Source organism: Oxyura jamaicensis, chromosome 3, assembly GCF_011077185.1.
Source record: "Oxyura jamaicensis isolate SHBP4307 breed ruddy duck chromosome 3, BPBGC_Ojam_1.0, whole genome shotgun sequence".
NCBI lineage: Eukaryota > Metazoa > Chordata > Aves > Anseriformes > Anatidae > Oxyura > Oxyura jamaicensis.
Genome location: NC_048895.1, coordinates 3,673,200 through 3,696,143, shown reverse-complemented (window position 1 = coordinate 3,696,143; position 22,944 = coordinate 3,673,200). Strand labels below are relative to the sequence as shown.

Here is a 22,944-nt window from a genome sequence, read left to right as displayed (position 1 = left end):
AACTTAACTTTTTATTATTTCTTCATTTGTATGCAATCTTAAGTCTTTTCTACGCAAGAAAATTGATGGAATATCAATGTGCTATGGCCATGCTCACCTCCAGCCACACTGATCTTCAGCCGAAGATGTCTGGATTCCTAGCACACGCCTACCACCAGGACAAAAAGTGCAACTTTGGTCTGCCGCCCTCTGGGGCATGGCGTACCGCTGAAGGCACAGCGTGGCCTTTCAGTTCATTATTATGTGCAGTTTGCCATACTGCATCAGACGGGGAGCAAATTTAGTCTGCATTAGATGCACCAAAGAAAGATGCAGGAAATGAATACGCAGATGTAGAACATCTTGTCCACAAGAAGACCTCATCCGAGCCACTAGTAGTTAGAGGTTGTTTTATACCCTCAAGAATAATTTCTATATATCCCTTCCAAACCCTATTTTTTATTTGTTTCTTGGCAGCGGCGTTGGTTTTAGGTTTCACCCTTTCACCATTTCCATTACCCAATGTGTCAGAGGAATGTGGTGACTCAGTATTCCTGGGGTCTGCTTAAAGCTCTGGGACAAGAGTGTGGTCCAAAGCAATTGTTAGCAATCAGTCACCAACAGCACAAGCAGCCACCTTAAAACTGGAACACTAAATGCCACTTGGTTAAGAAAAACATGGAAGCAATATCCACATCTCTATAATATGTGAAGCCTTCTAAATGATACCTTCCATTTTGTTCCTTTTGCAAAACCACAGTGGCATCTTCTGATGTGTTACAGTGTACTAACCATTTCAAACCTGTATTTAAGAATTTGCATCAGAGAACTCCTCTTTCTAATTCATCTGGAAGCACACACGTGTTTTTGGCTTACGCATTTTTTAGCTTACTAAGTGATAGTTACATGGGTCTCTACCGTTCTCTTGCTATTTTCAAGGGCAAGAAACATCCGTACACACAGCATGTACTAGTGCCTGGCTTTTATTATTATAATTGTTATTGTACTTAGCTATCTGTCAATGCAGAGCTTGCGTTTGACACAAATTATCTCTATGGTGGTGTGCCCCTACCGTGAGATGCTCTCACATCTCCCAGCTCCAAGTGAGAAGACAAAAGACCAGTTTTAACCTTCCATTTTCACCCACTTCAGTTTTGCCTTAAGATCCTGCTTTGGGGCTATTTTGCCTGAAGATCTTGCTTGGGCTGTCCAAATAGTTACTAAGAGGTATATCTGAAAACAGAGTGACACAGTATGGAAGCTTTAGCTTGCATGTACAGATTTTCGAGTTATTAATTACGTTAGTCTTTGTCAACGTAGACTATTTTTTCATGTAGTGTAGGGAAACCATATGACTGTGGGTAAAAAAAGTACCTCTAATATGTAGGTGTCGATGTATTTTCTCAGTTTGTTTTGAATAATGGTAGCTGTACATATGTATATATATTTTAATCTTAATGGTAGTTGTATGAAAAGAAAAAAATCCATACTTGGCAGATGCCAATGCTGTTTTGGGATGGGGGACTAGAAGACCTTGTGAGACTTCTCCCACCTCTGTCACCGTATGCGTTGATAACCCCAGACAGTACCCGTGCCCAAGCAAAGGAGACTCCTTTGTTTGTTGAGTTCAGCTTTGTACTGCTTTTCATTTTGCAGGGATAGGTTGGGAAGTTCATTCAAAGTTCTTCCTTTATTTTGGGAAATCCCTGCCATTTTCCCATTGACAGAGAACAACTGGTGCTATTTAGTGACTTTCTGCACTTCGGTTGGATCCTGTTCCTGCTTGCTCACCCAGCCCACTCCGGTCTGACCATGGTGTTCTCATCCAGCTCCCCCATTTTGCTGCCACCAGCTGCCTCCCAGTCTCTTTGCTCGGCCAAGCACAGCAGCTCTTTTTCTTTTTAAATCCGCTCCGGTGTTTTTATTCTTACTCTTCCACTCACCACTTAGTGCTAGCTCCTCCTTGTGGAGTCCCCTCCACCCAGCCAGGCCAACTATGACCCCTCCTTCCCATCCCATATTCCAGTTTTGCTTGATGTGTTATCCCACGAGTTTTTTTCCACCCTGTCTTCCCCACGTGTCCCCTTCCGAGTTGTTGTTTCCTCTCATGCGTTGCTCAGACTGGGAGATACCCAGGGAGAGCTGACTCCTGTTCTCTCCGAGGCCTCTCTTGGAGCAGCTGGAAGCCACAATTACAGAAAAAGTCTGGTTTGAGTTTGGCAAAGTTATAAGCAAATGAAAGTCTTTTATAATGGGAAGTGTCGTACAACCTTAATAATAGGCAGCGCTATCAGCCCCACCTATAATGTGTATGTGCGCGCATATAAAAACGAGACCTGGAAGCTGAACGAACATGAAAAGGCCTCGACCTACTTTCAAACCCGCCCGCATGCTCCCCATCTCTAATGGAAGTAGACAGGACAGGTCTTGTACATCTCTGGGTTCATTTTACAGAAGTGTGTTACAAGTCGAGAATTATTGTGGAAGGAGACTCGCAGACAATAAAACTGGGAAGGGTTTTTGCAGGATCTCATTCACACACGGGTGAAATGCATGAGCTCGGTTGAATCCCGTCCAGAGCGACCCAGACAGATGTTGAAACATGCGATAACCAAAAGTAGGTCCAAGGATGGGCCCTCAGGTGGACAGATCTCTCTCCTAATAGCCTCAGACTGTACGGTTGCAGGGGCTGCTCTCCAGCTGCAACCCAGAGGAAATGTGGAGAGAGAGGGATTCGTAGCATCCTCTTTAAGCCCACCACTAGCTTATTAGGAAACGGAGAGCTCTTATTCCTGGAAGCAACGTTTTGTGAACTGTCACACTCGCTTCCTTCACGCGCTGGCACAGATTGCCTGCTTGACCCGAGGGCTGAAGTCATTTACATTTCTGATCTGCTCATCTCTCAGAAACTTCCACAAATTAGAAATACCATAAACTATGCTTGTTGTAGCGAGGGCAGAGAAATCTGAAGCGAGGTCTGGGTGTCACGGTTGACCTCAGCTGAAATACTGGTTCAAAATAGACCTTCTTTGAAGAATCTCAGAGCCTCTAAACTTCAAGGCACTGGCTAATGTCTCATTGACGGCAGGTAAGTATTTCTTTACAGGAGACCTCCTCTGCACCACAACTCTCACATCGAGCTTCTCCAGAGTCTTGTAGGTGAATGAGAGAGCTGCAAAATTAATATGATCACCAGAAAGATTTTGAGTTAAAGCTGCTTAATTGCGAGATGTTTTCCTTCTGTGTTAAGATTTCTCATGAGCCTTTACAGGAGATTGCTGGTGTCTTAGCTGAGAAATGCTATGGGACAGCAAGCCGTGGAGACTTTATTTCCATAATCGTTATTCTTGCTCGTAGTTTTGGCAGAACTTCCCATGGGTATGCCCCACATTGTGCTTTTGCACCAAGGGCAGGTCCATTCCTCCTCTCCCCTGGTCCCAGGGCCCTCGGGTGGTGGCTGTCCTGCCGGGACTGTGGAGCTGGCCCTCGCACCTGGCCTCAGGGCTGCAGAGATGAGAGTGAACCCTTAGAAGCGAGCTGGTAGTGCTGCAAGCGTGAGTGGTCAAAACCTTGGTATTTTTCTGTGATGAGGCAGTTCATAATTTGCCCTCATTCCCTCCTGCTGGAAAACTTCTCTAATTCTTCCCATGTGAACGGAGAACGTGAAAAGAGCACCAAAAGTCTCTCCTCTTGCTTTCCCATTCATTTTGTTAGGCGAAAGCCCTGTGGACAAAGCCCGTTCCAGGTGCAGGAGAACTTTCCCTGTAATTTACCCATGGTATTCTTATCAAAAGTGTTACCTCCAAAACTATTTCCTTCTAACATCAATTATCCCTTGAGCCCACTTGCTCAGAGCACACAAAAGGGTACAGAGGCTTTGCAGGATTTTTTTTTCTTTTTCATTAAGTACCACATGTGCCCCTCTTTGCGTACATAGAGTGGCTCCCCACCACCTTGAAGACATCACAGCATGTGCTGTAGGAACCAAAGCTCGCAGGTATAAAATGGGTGGTTATTGTTTACTGATGTGCCATAATGCTTCCCATATGAGCTAGTGACGGAGCTTGTGGTGCTGGAGGTGTAAGAATTAAATTAAGAGTTTCAAGAAAACAAAAAGGGACATAAGCTAATGGCGGCCGGGATAACATCTTTCATGGCTGAGTCTTCCCTGCAAGGCGGGGTGTGCCCTCGTCATCCTCATCTCCCCTGCCTAGCAAAGGGAGGTGAGGACGGATCGGACCCACGGGCGCAGAGGCTGCTGGCTGAAGGCAGCCCGACAGGCAATGGGAGGACAGAGAGGGGTTAATCTCCTGTCCCGCTTGCCTGAGGGGATGTTTATCGCCTCTCAGGGAAGGTCTCCTTTCCTTAGGTGAGTTAAGTCAGCCTCCGCTTTGTTTGACGCTGCCCATTTGAGGAAAGCTTCTCCCTGACCTTCTGCCAGAGAGACTGATGACAAGGACGGTTTGAACTAACCTTGACATTCACCAGGGTAAATGGCTTTTTCCACAAGTAGTCAGCAAGCAAGGAGAGCCAGTCAAGAGCTAATGAATCTGCACCTGAGGGAAACTGAACAACAATTGTACTTTTAAAGAAGGAAAGCCTCCCGGGCTCCATCTGTGCTTAAAAGCTGCAGGATTAACTCTTCCAGCTCGTGCTTGGGTCTCGCTGTGTTGCTTTCGGCTGGTGATGGGGAGGCAGCAGGGAACACCACCGCGGGGCAGGAAAGGTGCTCAGCTCTCCGAGTGCTGCAGTGCTGGCTTCAGCAGGGGGCCCAGGCTGGATTCGAGTCCTGGGCTTCAGCTCTGGGCAGTGGAGTGACCTGTGAGACCAGCGCAGGTCTTGGCGGGTGGGGTTATCCTGCAAGGACTCATCTATAACACAGGGAAGGACCAGGGGGCACCTCAGCCTGGGCCTTTGACCAATGTCTCCCCAGGATATGGAAGCTGAGGCATGCAGAGCCGGCTTTGCCCTCCTCCTGCTCGAGGAAGGAGGTTTTGCTGGCTGCTCGGCCGATCTCTGGAAACAATAGAAAGAGCATTGCCGATTGCGACATATTTCACTTTGCTCAGTACTGTCCAGATGATGTATTCTTAGTCCTAATTAGGTTGTTCAAAGCCTAGTTTTTGTGAATAAGCCATCATTGTGTGAAGATTGGCCTGACAGTCCTCTGGCCTGTTCATTCACAAATCTTGCCTGTTGCTTCATTTAGCATTAACTCGTTAGGGGTTTCCTCCCGCAGCTGGAGAGAAGGACCAGCGGCGTTGCGTGGGATATGCCACCTTGGATGCATGAAAATCAGGGGATGGCCAATTTCAGCCTACCTGGGTGAACCTCGCCGCCCTGAAGGAGCTCGTCCTCTGCCCCAGGAAGTTTGCAAAGGGCTGGCCTGCGAAGTGAGAGCCTGTCTTGGGGGGTGCTGGGGAAGTGGCTGTAGCCAGCTTTTGTCTGGCAGCACTTGGGCTGCAGGCACACGGATTGCTTTTCGGAGTCTGCTGCTAATTCATGTGTGCATAACTCCTACTGGCTGGACTAAATCGAGCTCTGTAAAATGTATTTATTAATACTTACTTCCTAGGGCTGTTTATTTAAATGTTTGCAAAAAGCTTTGGAACGCGAAGCAAGGGAAGAGCACAGGCTCCAGCGCTCAATCTTAAGCACTGGCAGTGGAGACACTTGGCAGAAACCAGCGATAGTTTTCCCCGGGAAAACAAAAGGTAGTGCCCGTGCCATCTCTGTCGCACGACCACGTTCCAGAGGGCGATTTTAAAAAACAAAACAACACAGCAAAGTGTGGTGTTTTAAGGAGAGAAGGCAGCAATGCTGAGAAAGAGGGCTCGTAGCTCCCAGCCCAGCCGCGGTGCGAGTGGCACGTGTTGCTGCTGGGCTTTCCCCCGGCGGGGCTTTGCTCGGCTCCTGGGCGATGCCAGGGGAAAGCCAGGGCTGGTGGTGGGCGAGCGTCCGAGCTGGCGAGGGGCCGGGGAGCATGCTGCAGCCCGCAGCCTCCCGGGGAAAAAGTTGCATGCAGCGGAGGAGATAATATTTCATCTCCCCGCGGGTCGGTTGGTTCTCGGCAGAGTGCTCTCTGCTTGAGATTTGAGGATTTGCAGACAGACAAACTCCACAACCCGGCAAAGGTCAGTCTAAATATCAGGCAGATAAACAGCACCTTCACCGTAAGCACACCGCCGATTTATGGTGCTCAATTTACTCTTTCCTTTACATGACAAAGTGAAGCGCATGCTTCTTCAGAGGGCGGCAGCTGAAAAAATTAAAGCAACATAACTTCCTGAGGTGGTTTTAAAGAAATATGCTTTCCTGTGGCCACAGCCTGCTTCCTCTTTAATTTTTTTTTTTTTTTCTCTCTGACTATTTTGCTTTGGGGAATTTCTCCTTCCTGACCCCCCAGCCCTGCAGAAAAACGTGACACCTGTGCCTTGCTTCTGCTTTCATACCGAACCCCCGCCTTTACTGAGATTTAACGGCACGATTGTACAACACAACCAAGAGTCCCGCGTATCGCTGGCAGTGGGAGCTTTCCGTGATTGATTTCCGTAAGATCAGGTTGAGATAAGGGGAACAAGGCATAAGATCATTTCAAAATCTTCGTTTCTGCTAGTTCTGCTTAGGTAAAGCAGAAACCTGGGAAATTTAATTTTGTACAGAAAACGCTGAAGTTAATCAGTTCTTAGGGGCATCCGATTCCCATTAATAACACAGCTCCTTTATGCCAGGTGAAATGCTCATCACCAGACTTCGCCTGCTCCATCTTCTGCAGAGCCCACATCTTCCCATGACCCATGAAGTGTCTTTGAAGTGAATATAAATTACGCTACAACGCAAATACACCTTTTACAGTCCTGGACTGGGGAGAAGGAGCCACAGGAAATCAGGATCAGACTCCCCTTAATTTTCTTGTTACTGATCATGCAAAAAGATCTATGTAATTAAAGCATTTTTGTAGGCAGTAGAAGTTTCTGAAAGCAGAGTGCATGCCAGACACTTTTTTAAAGCTAAACTATATTTCTTTAGTCGAATAATCAAGTTAATAATACCACCTTGCATCATAGAAACAGAGACAACCACAGTATTTCCACTCTTTAAAAATACATTAAGATTGAGATTTTAGTGTTTTGCTTTGGGCTGAGTTTTTTTGTTTGCTTGTTTTTCCGTTTCTGTGGGCAGAAGTCCTGTGTATGTTCCTATCACGGCTGGGCTCTGCCCACTGCTAGGGATCGTGGGTGTTCCTGCCTTGGGCGCTGGGACTTGGTCAGGTTGGCCTCATTTGCTTTTAAGGCAACTCACAGAGTAGCTATTTAGTCAATCTGTGCAAAATGGATGTTAGTAGCACTGCGCACTTGATGCATTTAATGTTTTTTATTATTTTTTAAAGCTACCTCTGAGGCCCTGCGAGCTAGTGTTTGCCACGAATGTAGGCGGCTGTAGGCTGCTGGTTGCAGCCATTGGTGCCAGCGGAGCAAACCCTGGCTCGGTTAGCTGGGTCCCTGTTTGTTGGTGCAGCCTTGAAATCATGCAAGGTATCTGCCTGGTCTGTACTCTTAATGCAAAATATATATATATATCTGTAAAGTTTTATAACACAATAAAATAATTGTAAAGGTATGAAAAATGCAAATATTAGCTTAGTCGCTTTGAAGTCTGTTCTGAGAATTTGTACTTCACAAGGATGCCCCGCACAGGTTTTGCAGTCGGAAGAAAACACGTAGGTGCAGAGGGGAAGGAAACCAACCTCCCTTATCTCTTCCAAGCTTTACAGGCTTTGGAGGGCTGAGGGGCGTGGTTCTATTTTTTTTAGCAAAGGCATCATTTTCACCATTAAAATGTAAAGCCAACTTTTAGCACCTTAAATTCAAGTTTGACACTTTATATTCAGATTCTGTTTTTGTTTTTGAAGAAATGCTGCTTGCCTTGGCAGCAGGAGGCAGCCAGGCTGGAGCAGCAAACTCGAACAGAGAGGTGAGGACCCGGGTATCTGTGGTCGTGGGCACCAAACGTGCACGTAGCTCCTGGTGACTGCAGCTCCCCACGCCACAAACCCCCTGGGCGCCAGCATGGGCAGGTCCCCCTGCTGCATCTCTACAGCCCCTCCACTCCTGCGCAGGAGATGGAAGAGTGACACGCTATTAAAATTGGTTATTCTAGATAGCTCACCTCAAAAGCCACCGGGGATTTGATATAATTACGGGAGTATTCCCCTGCTACCCATGGTCGGGGCAGTGGAGATGCGATGCCATATTGTGCTACTGACAGCGCCCAGCGTATCTTTAAGTTGTAATTGAAATATCATCCCCACATGATTTTTTCTAGTAATTTTTGACCCAGTCTTCCATGACCTCAGCAGACAGCCTGACAATTAGGGCTGGGTGTGCATCCACTGAGTAAGGAAGTAAATGACTCCGTCGGTACATAGGCACATTTGTATCCTAACATGAACCTGGTAGAAGTGACTGCTGTCCTTCTCGTGCGAAAATCGCGGGCTGCAATGACAATTACCAATCAGTATCCTTCGGAGGAAGTTAGGTTTTAAGCTGTTTACAAGCTTAGCCAAACCTGTGAGCCGTTTGCAAGTCGGCTGCTCTAAACCCATGCTGTGCATGGGCTGGAGCTGGCCAAGCAGCTGGGGCAAGGTTGTATGGTACCGCTCGGTGTTGTCCAGAAACACCGCATTTTCTTTTCTTTTTGGGATATCTTTGGGTGATTTTCCCGGTCCTGGCGTCGTGGAAGGGAAAGGACAAAGAGACACAGGGTGTTCCTGCATCTCCGCTGCACCGCTCGCGTGGGTTTTGCCGGTTTTCCCAGGGTCGGGGCCGTGCTCTCGTGCCCCTGGTGCCCGAGCATCGCGACCTGAGCACCGCCGGGTTCCCATGGCGACTGGAGCTGGGCCGGTGCAGAGCATCGCTTCCCGGCTCTCACCAAGGACTGCTGCGGAGCTGGGCAGCGGGATCACCCGTGGGCTTCGCAGGCAGGTGTTTTACTTGGGCTCGGCTCACACGGCGTGGACACGCACCTGCTGGGCACGGTCCTCGCCAGGCCCCCGCGCCGCACCGCAGCTGCCGAGGGGCGCAGCAGGCACGGGAACACGCAGCGCATCCGGCTGGGTGAGCACGTCCTGTCGGGAAAGGCTTGAGTGGATGGGTGCCTACCCTGAAATGCTAGATGCAGCTAAGCTTCTGGCACCCGATAGGGGTTTGTTATTTGTATTTTTGCATTAGATGTTGAAGGTGGACCTTGCATTTCTTGGTCACTGGGCAGCGAAAGGAGCTGTGCCGGCTTCTGTGATTGCTGCGTTCGTTTGGTTGAGGGCTGTCTGCATCTGCGTTTCATCTCGTGGGGACGCTTCCCTGCTGAGCAGGCCCGATGCTGCCCACAAGGCAACCTGCCGGTGGTCAGATAAGCTGCGGGCTGTGCGTCGCCGGGGCCAGGCAGGGGCTGCTGGTGTTCCCCAACTGTTGATGAAGGAATGGCAATTTGTTTTTTCTCAAATGACCTAATCCTGTTAAGGGCGAGCAGTGACATAAGCACAACAGTAAACAGCATTAGTGTCACTGAGGGCTCTGTGAAGTGTTGGATCGTCTTCATCTGTGGTGGCTGGAGGTTCTCTTTCCTTTGCACAAAATGCTGTCGATGATCCGGCTTCCACCCCGTACGGCTGTTTATCTTCGTTTCTCCCAGGGCGTTAGCACGGAGCGTGCCTGCTGTGCCACGGGGCAGGGGAAGGTGGCAGAGAGAGAGATTAACCTGCAAATGATTTCCTTGCACTAAAATTGATCGTGCCAAGTCAAAGCCAAAGAAGATGATGAAAGCGCTTTGGAGAGGCTGATTTCAGCTCAGTCATGTGTCCGTCAAGAAGAAAATCTGCCCCCTTACAAGCACTTCCAGTTAAACACCGTAAGAAATGAAGCACATCCTTCCTTTCCACCCAAATCAGTCACGTCACTCTTGAAAACGACCTCATGTTGCTTTCTGAACTTTTTAACCTAGTTTGAACTGGGGACACTGGTGTCTCCGTCCCGGTCCCACCCACGTCAAGGTACAGCCTCATGCTGACGTTAACGCAGCAGGATCGAGCCCCTGCGTTGCGAGCACCACAGCGCATGTCCACGTCCCTGCCGTGCCACAGGTGACACCAGGCAGTGCTGGCACTGCAGGGCAGCGAAAAGCCAAAAGGTTTCTCCTGGTTTGCACAGCAAAAAGCCAGCAGGCTTCCCCCACAGCTCACAGGAGGGAATCGCCTTTGGAAAAAAAGAGATCAGGTATCTGTAGAAATGGGCAGTGAGACCTATGGCCAAAGGAACTCCTCTGCAAACCATCGCTGGGGTTTCCTTTTCTCCATTTTGCTGGACTTCAGATCAGCCCTTGGGTCAGTCCCACCAGGCTGCAGGAGCGTGCCCCGGACCTGACGGTGCCGAGCGACATTCAGGATCCAGCCTTATGGAAGGAGTGAAAAAAAAACAACAAATTAGATGTGGTCGCCACGGATCTCTCCCCTCGCTCGAGCGCGCCGTTAGGAAATAACGCAGAAAGCAGGGACTTATCTGCCAGCATTCCTGCGCGCCAGCAGTGCCGGGGCCTTATCGGAGGCCCGGGCGCCCCGCGGCACCTGGCTGCGGGGAGGTCAGCGCCGGGGCAGCTCTGCTCTCGGCTCTGCTCCCTCCCCGTCTACCCCGCGGCAGCCGCCAGGGTCGGTCCTCGGGAGCGCTGAGGGGCCTGGAGATTGTTAAGCGCCGAATTTTGTTTACTCCCTCTTTTATACGAGCATATTTCACAGGGCTCGGAGCAGGGGAAGAGCCCAGCCGCTGGCGGAGCGAGCATCCTCTCCGCATCCATTTTAGGACTGTGCCTCCTGCGAGCGGTTATCTCGGGGGAAGGAGCCGCAGGGCTGCAGACGGGGCTCTCGAGCGTGGGGCCGCCGGGGCGGTTAAAATATCGCCTCGCCGCTGCCAGGGATTTTTCTTCCCCTTATGAAAACAGAGTGGCCTCTGAATGTCAGCCCAGCCTGCCTGTCAGTTCTCAGCTGCACCATGGGATAAAGCTGCTGATCCCTTTTATCCCCTTCTGGGAGTAGTATTAATAGTATATTCATTTTTGTTCCATTTATAATTCATTACTGCACAGTTATTTGGATTTACTTGCGTTAAAAGGCATAACGAGACAAAAACTTAGCTGGTTACGAGCCTGGGGAGGAGGGGAAGGCGCTTCCCCTCCCTCTGGCCCCGTCGCGCCTCTGGGGCTGGCGGGAGCTGCCGGCTGGGGCCGGGGCGAGCAGGGCAGGAGAGAGGTGGCTTTGTCCCCGTGGTGCCTGCAGCTTCGGAGGTCAGTGCTGCCCACGGTGTTGCCACCGGAGCCGTGGGAAGAGCCGCATTACTTCTGTGCCGAGTGGCGTATTCCTGGGCCGATGCGCCCAAATCTCACTGAATTTTGCTGCAAATCTAGCTCCTGCTGGGTGTTTAGGATCCCTCCTTACAATGGAAATGTTGGTTCTAAACAGACAGGGGCATTCATTTAAAAAATATATATATTAAAAAAAAAAATCCTTATTGTTTTGACCTCCTCCCCCGCTGTGCTTTTATCCGCTCGCAGTGGTTTCAGCGCTAGCTCTCCTCTGGGCATTGCAGGTTCGGGGCCAGGGGGGCTGCTCTGCCCACAGCACACGCTCCGGGAGAGGCCCAGATGTTTGGAGAGGAAAAAAAAAAAAAAAAAAAAGCGTTTTTTTAACCACCTTTACGCTTTCCTGCTCCTGGGGCCGCCCCCCTGCGTAAGATAAAACAGCCTGGAGTCTGCTTTATCTCACCCCCAGCTGCCCACCATCCCGGGGGAAGCCCTGGCAGGGGGCTCAGCCGGACACGGCCGCTCCGGGCCTTGCTCCTCGTCCCCGGCACGGGGGAATTGCTGCCTGGGAAGGGGACCCGGCCCCGGGGGCCAGCACTCGCCCCTCAGCCGGCCGGAGTCACGTAAAGCAGCTGGGGCCAGCGCTGGGCCCCGCAGTCCAAGGGGCTTTTTTCATTGTTTGTTTGTTTGTTTTTAAATCCTGATTATTATTCTAACACTCCCCGCAAGCTGACAGGCTGCTTTCCCAGGCCAGGACCTAGTGGGTCCCTTCTCCAGGCTGGCCTCCGTGGGAAGGAACTTGCCCTTGCAGTTGCTCCCGCAGATGGTGCTGGTGCCCCCGCACTGCCCCCCGTGCTCTGACCGCCTATGGTTTTGTAGCTGGCTTAAATTAGCTGCTGATAGAGGCCTGGCGAGGTCACTCTGGACGGTCACCTCCAAGATCTGCTGTCTGGAGGTTTCTAAAGCACGAGCAGGAAGTTTTGTTTTGCAGACAGGCCCGTGAGGAGTGCTGCAGCCAGCGCAGCCAGCCGGGGCCTCTTTGATCCTCGGTCGCTGAGGGATTTGGGGGCATCTTTGTCAGAGCCCCACTCCCAGCCATCCCCCTCATCCTGCCTTGACCCAGCCGCCCCCTTCCCAAAGGGCGTTTGCAGGTGCAGGAACGGGGCTCCTGGTGCAGTCCCAAGGCGAGAAGCCCCGAGGCCCCACAGAGCACCCCCGCCTTTGGTTTCGTTCTGCACCGCTGCGGGCCGCAGGGCCTGAGGGTACCAGGGGCTCGTCGTGGCGACACAGTGAGACTCAGGGCTCCTATTTATAACGCGTACTGAAAATACGTTTTCTATTTAATTTCAATTAAGTATTTCTGGTGAAGCTTTGTATGTTCCCAGATAGGGGGAAAATGGCAATATTTATGTCCAAATCCTTTCCGAAATCCGTTAGTACCCCGGGCCAGCTAGTGATCTTACCTTCACCAGAACAGCCTGGCCTCCCCCCCCCCCCGATTTCAGAAGAGTTACCCTGGGTTTGGCTCAGCGTAACTGAGAGGAGAGCTTAACCATATCCTGTAAAACTTATTAGCCCATCCTGCTAAGATTTATCTTATCTGCACTGTTAAAGAAGTCATTGCCTTTCCTCCAAATTAGACAGGAGAAGCACAGTGTGTAGATAAAGAGGATAAACAGTTCCTTTTTTTTTTTTTTTTTTTTTTTTTTTTAATCCTCCAAAAAACACAACTAAAAAAAAAGGAGAAATAAAGCCAGGTGTGAGCCCCACACCTCATTAGTGCTGCGCTCGCCTTCAAACAAGGCCAAAACCGGAGGCCAGCCGCCCATCCTGGAGCATCGCTGGTGCTTCTGCCCTCGCCCAGCCGCAGGAGCAGCACCTGCGCTCCCGTTTCTGCTCCGCTTTTGTTCCTGGCACCATCTCGAACGGCACACAGAGCAGGTGGCGCGGGGGGGCACGGCGGGGAAATGCGTCCCCTGGTAGGCACCGCCAGCCGCTGCCTGCCCCTTCTGAACCCCAGCTCCCACCGACTTTGTCCACCTCTCGGGGCTGGCTTTGGGGTCTAACATATTTGCGAAAGGGGAGCAAAGATACAGACACCGAGGGGAGAGGGGGCAGGGAAGCTGCTGGCAGCCCCGCTAACAGGAGCACGGTTTGCAACCCCATTCACACGCATTGTCTGGCATTGTTGTACCAGACACGCTCCATTCACGGCCCCTCTCTTGTCCCCTTTCAGCAAGTGCCCACTGGTCCTGCTCTGTTTGTCGGCAAGAATGAGCCGCCGGGAGGAGGAATGTTTCCCAGACAGAGGGTGAGGAGGTCAGTCTGGACCGCTGGACATGTGCGGCGCGAGGCGCGGCCGTGGCATGTGAAAGCAGGGCGCTCCTTTGAGGGGCTGGCGGCCGCTTGTGGGGGTTTGTGCTGCAGAGCGCAATTCAGATCATGAGATTAGCTGTCAGGTCATCTGCTGTGAAATCCATTATGAAAAACACCCGGAAACTGACGCTTGACTTGAAATCCTTAGTTTGCTAAATTGCAGAAATTATCTTTGGAAGGTTTTGTCAGATACATACGTGTATTATATATTTACACACACACACACACAAAATGTTTGCAGCAATGCCTCATGCAAAATGCGAGCTGAATAAATCTGTCACTGAAACTTCAATTCCAGATTACTACACTCCAAGATCTGCTATTATAAGTGAAAACACATCTTTAGAAAGTTCACAACAATCTGAAGTAGATGAGCTATTGAAATGCAATAGAAAATCTACCCCTTGCGGATTAGTCAAACAATGAATGTAGTCCTGCACGTAAACATTGTCTAACTGTATTGGCAGGGTAAATGGTGCCTGATTTACTGCTGCAGGAATAGGCGGCATTTCCTCAGACTATGAATACAAATATAAATTATCTCAAGGAAAAATGCATTTCTAATCTGGAAGCATGGTCAAGCAATTCAAATACCGGTAACAAATCAGTCAATTACCTAATTATTAAACATTTCCAATATTATTATTGGTCTCTGGTAGCAGCAGTGTACAATTTGCCAGAAAAGAAATCCTTACTAGACCCTGAAGTACTTTTAGAAGTAGTTTTAATCCATGGACGTCCTGAAAAGCCACAGCCCTGAGCCAGGGAGATCAAAGAGGAATGAAGAGCCTGGTTTTTAGGATTTCAGAGATGTCTTTTCTTGTTTGTTGTTGTTGCCTCTCTTTGTGTTTTCAAACTGCATGCTGCCTTGTGTGCATTATGGATTTATGCAGTAATAGCCATGTTTACCTTTGCAACCATTTAAATGTAGCAGCAAAGCATGAACTCCTGACGGAGCAAAAGATAAAAGAAAAAAAAAAAAAGAAAGAAGCAGAGAAGCAGAGCAAGGTAGGTATTACTCTGTCTGTTGAGGAAGAGCAGTTTCTGTTTGTACAAATTATTTCCTTGTCTTCCACTCAGACTTCTGAAAGAGCGCTCTCAGTCCAGTACATTTTGCTGGAAATAGCTGAGGTATAAAGACACAGAGAAAGGAAGAACTTAAATTTGTGGTAGACAGAAAGTTTGGATCATTTGAGTCCAAGCCACTGAAATCCTTGCCAAATTGCTTTTAAAATTTATTGTGCTCTCAAAAGACCCTTGGTACCAAACGCAATATGCTTATGTGCCCGTGCCACGATGCTGCACGCAAAGGGAGCTTTTATTCACCCTTCTAAAAATGACTAACTTAGGTGAGGGCAGTGGTTTGGGCAGGTTTACTTAATTCTCTGAAGTTGTAGACATACACGAGCTTGTGCACACACACACACACACAGAGCAGATTTTTAGTGTCTCTTAGAGTATCTGCATCATCCCAAACGAGCTTCAGACCTAACCAAAATAAACTGGCATCAAAAAAGACCATCAAACCAACGCAGCCGTGACTGGTGGATGCAGCAGCAAACACTCATACAAGGCGGAATCGGTCTCGCCCGGCACAAGTGGATCGTGCAAGTCATGGATGAGCATGTCACCATTGTACTTTTTTATTTGCATAAAACAATTACCCCATGGACAGTAGCTTTGGAGTTGTCTAGACAACATGCTTTTGATGGTATCGCTGACCTCAGACACACTGGGCTAGCTCTAAATTAGCAATGAGCAGGGCTGGAGGGATGTATTATGGTAGTTATAAACCATAAGAAGGTATTTAAATAGATAAGACACATGCAAATCTTTTCATTGCCATGACAACCATCTTGATATAGGTTTTCCATATGTAGCAAGAAGGGCAGAGCAAAAGGCACTGGAAAAATAGCAAGAACGTGTAATGATAATGAACCCTGACAGTGTATTAGTCTAGATTTTGGTCACTTATTAACTCTTAATAGAATACAAACTTCTATAGTAATACAGTGTTCAGTGGGTCAGGGAGCAATTACTTATAAACCTTTGCTATAAGGATCTCTGCTATATGGCTATACCTAATGTACCAATTCTTCACAAATTGATCTGACTGATTAAAAAACACTTTGCTATTAGATGTAAATTGCTTAGCTGCTCAAAAGTGCTTTGCAGAGGCAGGTTGCACAAAGCATGAAAATATGTCATTTATGGACATCTCTTTATTTCCCTCCTGGTTTTATTGGCTGGGTGAGGAACCTCGTAAATCTGAATTCTGCAGACAATTGTCAAGGGACGGGTGGGACCGCCAATTTCAAAAGGGAAACGTGCTCCAAGCCCCCCAGCACGTGTGTCAGCCCTCTGCACGTTACCTGTGTGAGCAGACCAAAGTGGGTATTTGTCCTTTTTTATCCACCCCTCTCACAGTACAGATCTTCATTTCTTCCAAGTGCAAACCCAGCAGTTTGAAGGCCAGCTCACGGCTCTAATGATGCCCCCTGTGGCCAGCCAGGGGCCCCTCCAGCAGCGTGTTTCTCAGATAGATGTGCAGGATGAAAGCAGCCGCCAAAGCTTGGACTTGGAGGCATCTTGTCCAACCTGTCTGCATCCTCTGTGCTTGTCCCAACTCAGTCTGGAGATGCTGGGGTGCAGGTGGCCCAGGTGGGAAGGACACAGGCTCGCTACCCCACTGCAAACAGTTCTCTCCGCAGATCAGCTGCATCGGTAGAGACTGGGGTCTTTGGAAATGAATTGTGGTTAACCTTGCAGGTTTTTCTTTTCCTTGATGGATCATGAGACTGAGGCCTCGTTGCTGCCACTTGTCGTATGTCTAACGGATGGTTTTGTTTTGGTGTCAAAGGGTGTTCAGAGGCGGGTGGCCTGCACCGTGCTTTCGCATTGCCCCATTTCCTTCCACCCTGGCAGGCAGTGGGGTGCCCCCTCCCCAGCCCAGCCCTGGGCTCCCAGGACTCTGAATCTGCTGGAGCCTCCGTGTCCTCTCCTGCTGCCTCCCTCGCTGACTTCTTCCTATTCGACATAAAAGTCTTGTCCTCCTTGTCGGAGCCCTTCCTAAGATGCTGTCCTTTTATTTATGTTTTCAGACAATAGTTATGGCAAGCAGCATCAGGCTTCTACAGTGCAGCTCCCCACAAGACCCATGCTAAGCCTCCTCCTTTGGACTCCCTTTGGGCCGCGACACCTCCAAGCCCTTGGAGATGGCGAGGCAGGTAAGGTGTTACAACAACTGCTTATTATATTTTTTCTTACTGTTGCTTTGTGTTCCCTCTCTCTGTCCAACGTGTGAGGTAGATGGGAAGCAATTTGGGCGGGCACCGTCCTCTCCAGCAACGTGCAGCACCGAGCACAGCAGCTCCATCTGAAACCCTATGAGTGGTGCCATGGTGCAGAGAATAATTAAAAATCTGCGCTCGTTTCCCAGATGAGATACACTCCTGTAGTGTGTAAATCAGTCACAGTCCTGAAGGAATAATCCAGGCAGGATAATTGCGCAGGGGAAAGGCCCCAGGCGTGATAGGGGTTTGCATTAGCAATGCCTTTTCATCCATCTGTCTTCTGACCAGAGCTAGAGAGGGCCAGAGTTTGACTTACAAGGATGTATTGATCAACTGATTATTTTAGTGACAGAGCTCCTGAAGTATACATACACACATACACAAAATATCTTATTTGTATACAGGAACAGCCAGGAGCCAGAGACTGAAAGGTTTCTTTCTTCAAAGATTAATCTGTTTAGGATCTACCAGTTCCCTTATAATCCTGGAGAATTTGGCCATCAGCTTGACAGGTGGAAATATCTCACCGTGAGCGATTATCTGCTGAACACAGTGGAAGCAGAAGCAGGCCAGTGAAGAATCTGACTCAGAGCAGACATAAAATGATATACTTTATTGGTATATTGTCATTAGTTACTGATTAGGCTAAAGATTTGAAGAACACTGCCCGTGGTCAGCATTTGGTTGTGCTGTTTGGGTGTAATAGGAGCCCTGCACCACACCTCCAAGGACTATCCCATTTTTTTGGAGTCATCTGGGGAAGGTTAAAGGTGCTGAAGGTGACTGGTACCAAAAAGTATCCCAAGTATGAACGTGAAAGCAATGCAAGGGCAAATACATTTTTCCTGCAGTCAAGTGCTTTTTTTTAAGTCCTGTGTAACATGTGTACTACTAACAACTACGCTGTTGAGAGGTGTATTCTGAAGCTTAGAAAAGGCATTTCGGTGCTGTGGAGAAGAAAGAGTCTATGGCAAAGTCCACCCATGTATTTTCCTTTCAAGATCATCTAAACTTTATTGAAGACTAAGCGCAGGACTGAAAATGGTTGGTATTGGCACTCTGGGGCATCCTCTGTACTGAAGTCTCAATTTCTCATCCTATTCTGGCTGACAAATTTTGGGGTGTTACTTTGCCTTCTAGATAATCAGGTGTCTTTTGACATCTGGGAATTTAATTAACAGCTTTTGCATGTATTTAAAGCAAAGTAAACATTCCCTGAGCCTCTTGATGGTGAGGAGCAATCTTATTTATGAACACTGGCACCTGCCATGTTAATTTGTACAAAGTTTGTGATTTATTTTAAAAGAACACATTACACAGTGGATTTGGAGGAGTTAAAGGGAATCTGCAGGGTGACTTTAATCTTTATGTCTTTATATACTTGAGGGCATTTTACTGCACCTCTGCACTGCTTTCACTACACAATCATTTTCTGCTTTAGAAATGTAGCCATTTGGATCAATAGTTACAGTACAATATATTGTACTTCTGATGGCAGCCTCGCAGGACAGTTAAGAAGCTCTGTAGTAATTTCGCCAAATGCTTGGCTACACTCTGAAATATAGTTTTAAAAGTAAAGTTGGCAAAACATGCACTGCGCAAGATTTACAAGAGCTCTAATGAAATTGTACTTACCCTACTTACTTTTATTAAAACTAAATTAGGAAAAATGGGATGTAAAGGGATGTTCCTTGCTTGAAACGTGGCTGTTTTAATAGGAAGCGTTAAGCACTAAGGACCAGGCTATCTGCCGCTCCAAATTTGTTGCAGCAGTAGTTTTAAACTCCTGTGGAACAGTGCTGGCTTATTTGGAGGGATTTCTGAAGGAGGAGATTTCTAACTAACGTGATGAGTGTGCGTTCTCCAGGCGTGATTTAAAAGGAAGGGAAAGAAAGGGACGTTAGGAGACATTCGCTCAGTACACGGAACAAAAAACGAAAGGGGATCTAAAAATATACATCCCTTAAAGTGTTAAAAAATGTATCCTTCACGTTGCGGATTTTACAGTAAATTCTTTATCTATAAACAAACCGGGTTATCACAGCTGTTTATTGTACTGCTAGCCCTGATCCTAACCTTTATGTCTTTATTGCTTACATACCATTCCCTTGTTTATACGTCTGTACCAGCCTGTGCCCTTGAACTTGGCCCCCGCGAGCCCTGACCCGGCGTGCTCGCTCGCTCACGCGGGTCACGTCAGCACTCGGTGAGTGGGAGACGGGGCCGGCGGGGCCGGCGGGCGATTACCAGCCACCCCAGCCTCCTCGTGGCCACCCGCTGGCGGGCGGACCGCTGCCCACGGTCCTTGGCCCGAAGCCCCGGCACCCCGGCCAAGCTGCGGGTTACGGCGGGGAAGCCGCAGGAAAGAGCAAAGGGGGGCAGGGGGAAAGGGCAGAGGGGATCCCCTTGGAAGGGCTGTTCCTGCCTCGGTGCCAGCTGCAATGCCTGGCAGAACTGCCCCGGAGCAGCGCTGGGGGTTTAGGAGCTGGGAGCGGGGCGATGCTGCTGTAGAGCTGTCTGTCCCCTGCCCCTTTCCGCTGCCCAGCTCAGGCCTCGGCAGGGTGCGTAAGAAACGAAGGGAGAGCTGTGTGCTGTGTGCTCTTCCGCCTTTTTTTTTTTTTTTCTCTCCTCCGGGTGATAAGCTGACAGCCAGGCGTGCCTTGTTCTGATAACTCAGCAAAGTTTGGTTTTCGTGCAAACAGCCCGTGCCCTCCAGCATCCTTGCCAGCAAGGCTTGAAGGGCAGGACGGAGGGGTTAGCGAGGGGATAAGTGGGGTCGGGGATGCAGCTGGGAAGATCTGCCTTCAGATCAGCGACAAACTTCACCAGTAAGGCGAAAAGCGCGTTGCAAAAACCCCGATGTCCCGCATGGCGGATTTCAGGGCATAAAGGATTTTGGCTCAGCTCGACGGGCTGCGTCAGCGTGTTTGCTGCCGAGAGCGCAGCCGGGGCATGCGGTGGTGTGAGCCCAGGAGACGGGCTCTCCGAAACACGGGCAGCACCAAACATGCTGTGGCAGGCCGGCATCGGTGCGTACGGCGAGCCTTTCTCACAGCTGCTCAGAGAGGTCACACCAGTCTTGGTTTCAGTTAGTAGAACGGGTTCTTCACTAAAAACAAACCTCCTGGTGAAAACATCTCCGGGTCTGAATCAAATCCTTCATTTGCTACTAAAAATAATGTCAATGAATGGAGGAATTCACCAATTCTCCCAGGGAAAAGAAAAGATGATCCCATTAACCTACATTACAGCCATCACCATTAAGAGATACCATTAACCTGCAGTTCCCACATTGTCTTGTCGGAGATACTACAGTCATCCCTATAATTTCAAAGACGCTACTGTCATCGCTATAATTGTGGCAACTCCTGGCGAAAGCTCACTTTTTACTAGGGAGTTCTGCAGCCAAGTACTTGTAGGATTATAAGGCCCAATCCACATATCCTTGCAGGAGTGTTGTGGCTGTTCATGCGAAGCCTAACCCAAACCAGGCTGCAGCAAACGCAGAGGTGGCTGTGCACATCTGTGGACTTCGGATCAGGGCTCCAGAATAGGATCGAGTCCCCCACTATATAAAATTATGGGATTTTCCTGCCTTACAAAGTCACAAGCAGTCACAATAGATCAATACAGAGGATGATACGAGTATCAGGAGCTTTAATGACATAATATCGTGTTGTACAAGCTGTTGTTTCACTTTCTAAAGTAACAGCTACATTTTCGGTGACTGTTCTTCACGCATTTATTGATACTCAGCCACTGAAACGAGAGTGCTAATGAATACCCACATTTGGTGGATAAGTTTAACCGAACACTACTAGTTGGAGAATAGGAATGTTATTGTTTAATACAAATTATATATATATATTTACATATACATGGGCAATAGTCTACTCTCTGAATGTATTTGGTTTACTTTCCACATCTAGGCTTCTATTACTAGCATTCTGGTGAGTTCAGTAATCCAATTTTCATATATCCAGAAGTGTGATTTCTCCTCAGCTTTTCACTTTATGCAGTCTTTGTATCTACCAGTCCAAGATGTTGTTTTGTTTGTTCTTGTGGTTTTGTTTTGTTTGGTTTGGATGGTTTGTTTGTTTGCTTGTTTTCCTCAGAGGAAGGAACTGCACAGAAGTCAGCGTGGTTTCGCAGTAAAGGAGCCAGAGTGGTCCTCAGTACCTCATAATTTGTCTTACTTCAGGTTCTTAATGTGGCCATAAGCCAAGAATTCAATCTCTGTGCCTCAGTTTCCCATCTGTAAGGGAGTGGTAATACATACATTACTCTCACGAGTAGCTTGAGGATTTATTGAGTATTTGCCCACTGCCCTCAGGCTCTGGGGAAGAATGGTTTCAGAGAGAGCTTTCATTTGCAATGGGCTGTTGGGAATGCACAAATCTCAGAGAGTCTTAATTCCAGTACCCAGGGGAAGAAATCTCCCTTTTCCTTCCACAGCAGTTCAAAAGAGTTGAAAAGTTGTTGGTAACATCACCAAAGCAAAAGAATTTAGGGAGCTTCAAGTATGAAACTAGACCAGGCAATACAGAGTCCAAGGCTGTAGGGTCTTGTCTTCATTGGGGTGTTTTAAAAAAGGCAATAAATAACCTTTTTCCGACTATGCTTCCTACAGCGCAGCTCCAGTTGCATAAGGGTTAACCAAGCCCTAAGAATGTGGTTGATATATTATCATAGTCCTGATGGAACCATCAAAGAGTACCAGGCAAACAGCATGTATTTAAAAATGAACGGTTCTCATACCCTTCCATAAGAGACTTTCATCTTTTTTATTTTATTTTATTTTATTTTATTTTATTTTATTTTATTTATTTATTTATTTATTTTTATTTTTTATTTTTTTCCTACCCTGGTCTCGTTTTTAAAGTAACTACCCAGAAATATTCTTAAATCTAAAATTAAGAAATTCGTCACTTTAAAGGCTACAGTAAAGCATAAGTTTTGTTCATATGTAAAGTAAAAAAAAATAATAAAAAAACACTCAACAAATAGTAAGATGTATATTTTTGCAACAAGGCATCAGATTTCTAAAAAATCCCATTGTATCTTGTAATTTCAGATGAAGTGATCCAGTGCTGGCATAAGCAGCAGAGGATGCTGACATGTAGTGATGTGCAAACTCCCCTGTCTGAGCTGAGTATATTTCTACCTTTGCTCTAATTATGAATCACTCAGTTCATGTCAGACCACTCACATTTAAATCAAGATTTCGTGCCATTTAGACAGGTGTTCTGTAAACACGGGGAGAAACACAGGGTGGTATCTGGAATGAATGGGATGGCTGCCTGAGTGTCTGTCTGAGTCCATGTTCTGTACGAACAAATTAAAAGCAAGAGTCTTTTATGCTAAATTTGTATGGCCCTCTCCATAAATTGCTCAATTTATTTAAGTATTTTCCAGTGGTGAGATGTTTGGGGACATAAAAGTTGATAAAATGCATTAAATAAAGCACATGCATTAATGATATAATGATAAAATGATAAAATATGATATAATGATATAATGATAAAATGCATTAAATAAAGTCAAATTTAAGTATAAAATGCAATTTTTTGTGTGTTGGGTTTGATGTTCTTAATTTAATCCCTGGTGGACAGTAGTCTGCTTTACAAAACCTTCACACATAATTTGGCACAGTTTGGATGATTTGCAATCTCTCCCTCACGCTGTCTGCGGAGGATGCCCAGAGCAGATCCTGCGTGGAGGCTCGGTGACCTCTCCTCTCTCAGGAGGGTGGTCTCCTCAGGTCAGCGTTCAGGTCATTTCTGCAGCAAAGTAAGGAAGCTTTGACTGTTTCTTTGCTTGTGTGGGTAAACAGAGGACTTTAATTTCCAGCGCTACTGGTCCCTAACCTTCAGAAGCTAAGCAGTTACTGAGGGGGATGGGGAAGAGATGCCAAAGGAAAGTGCAGAGCAAAGAATGTAAAGAATTTTTC

The 22,944-nt window shown here is 47.8% G+C and overlaps 2 long non-coding RNA genes across 2 annotated transcripts in view; both read left to right on the top strand.

The window, feature by feature from the left end:
• Window positions 1-13,644, top strand: part of LOC118164013 — a 52,371-nt gene extending 38,727 nt beyond the window's left edge. The window contains exon 4 of the long non-coding RNA XR_004749298.1: window positions 13,562-13,644. This is a non-coding gene — a long non-coding RNA (uncharacterized LOC118164013). The remainder of the gene's footprint in view (window positions 1-13,561) is intronic.
• Window positions 13,645-14,615: 971 nt separating this feature from the next.
• Window positions 14,616-22,455, top strand: LOC118164012. The gene is made up of 3 exons (XR_004749297.1): window positions 14,616-14,709; window positions 16,803-16,928; window positions 22,069-22,455. It is a non-coding gene; the product is annotated as an uncharacterized LOC118164012 (long non-coding RNA).
• The last annotated feature ends 489 nt before the right edge of the window (window positions 22,456-22,944 follow it).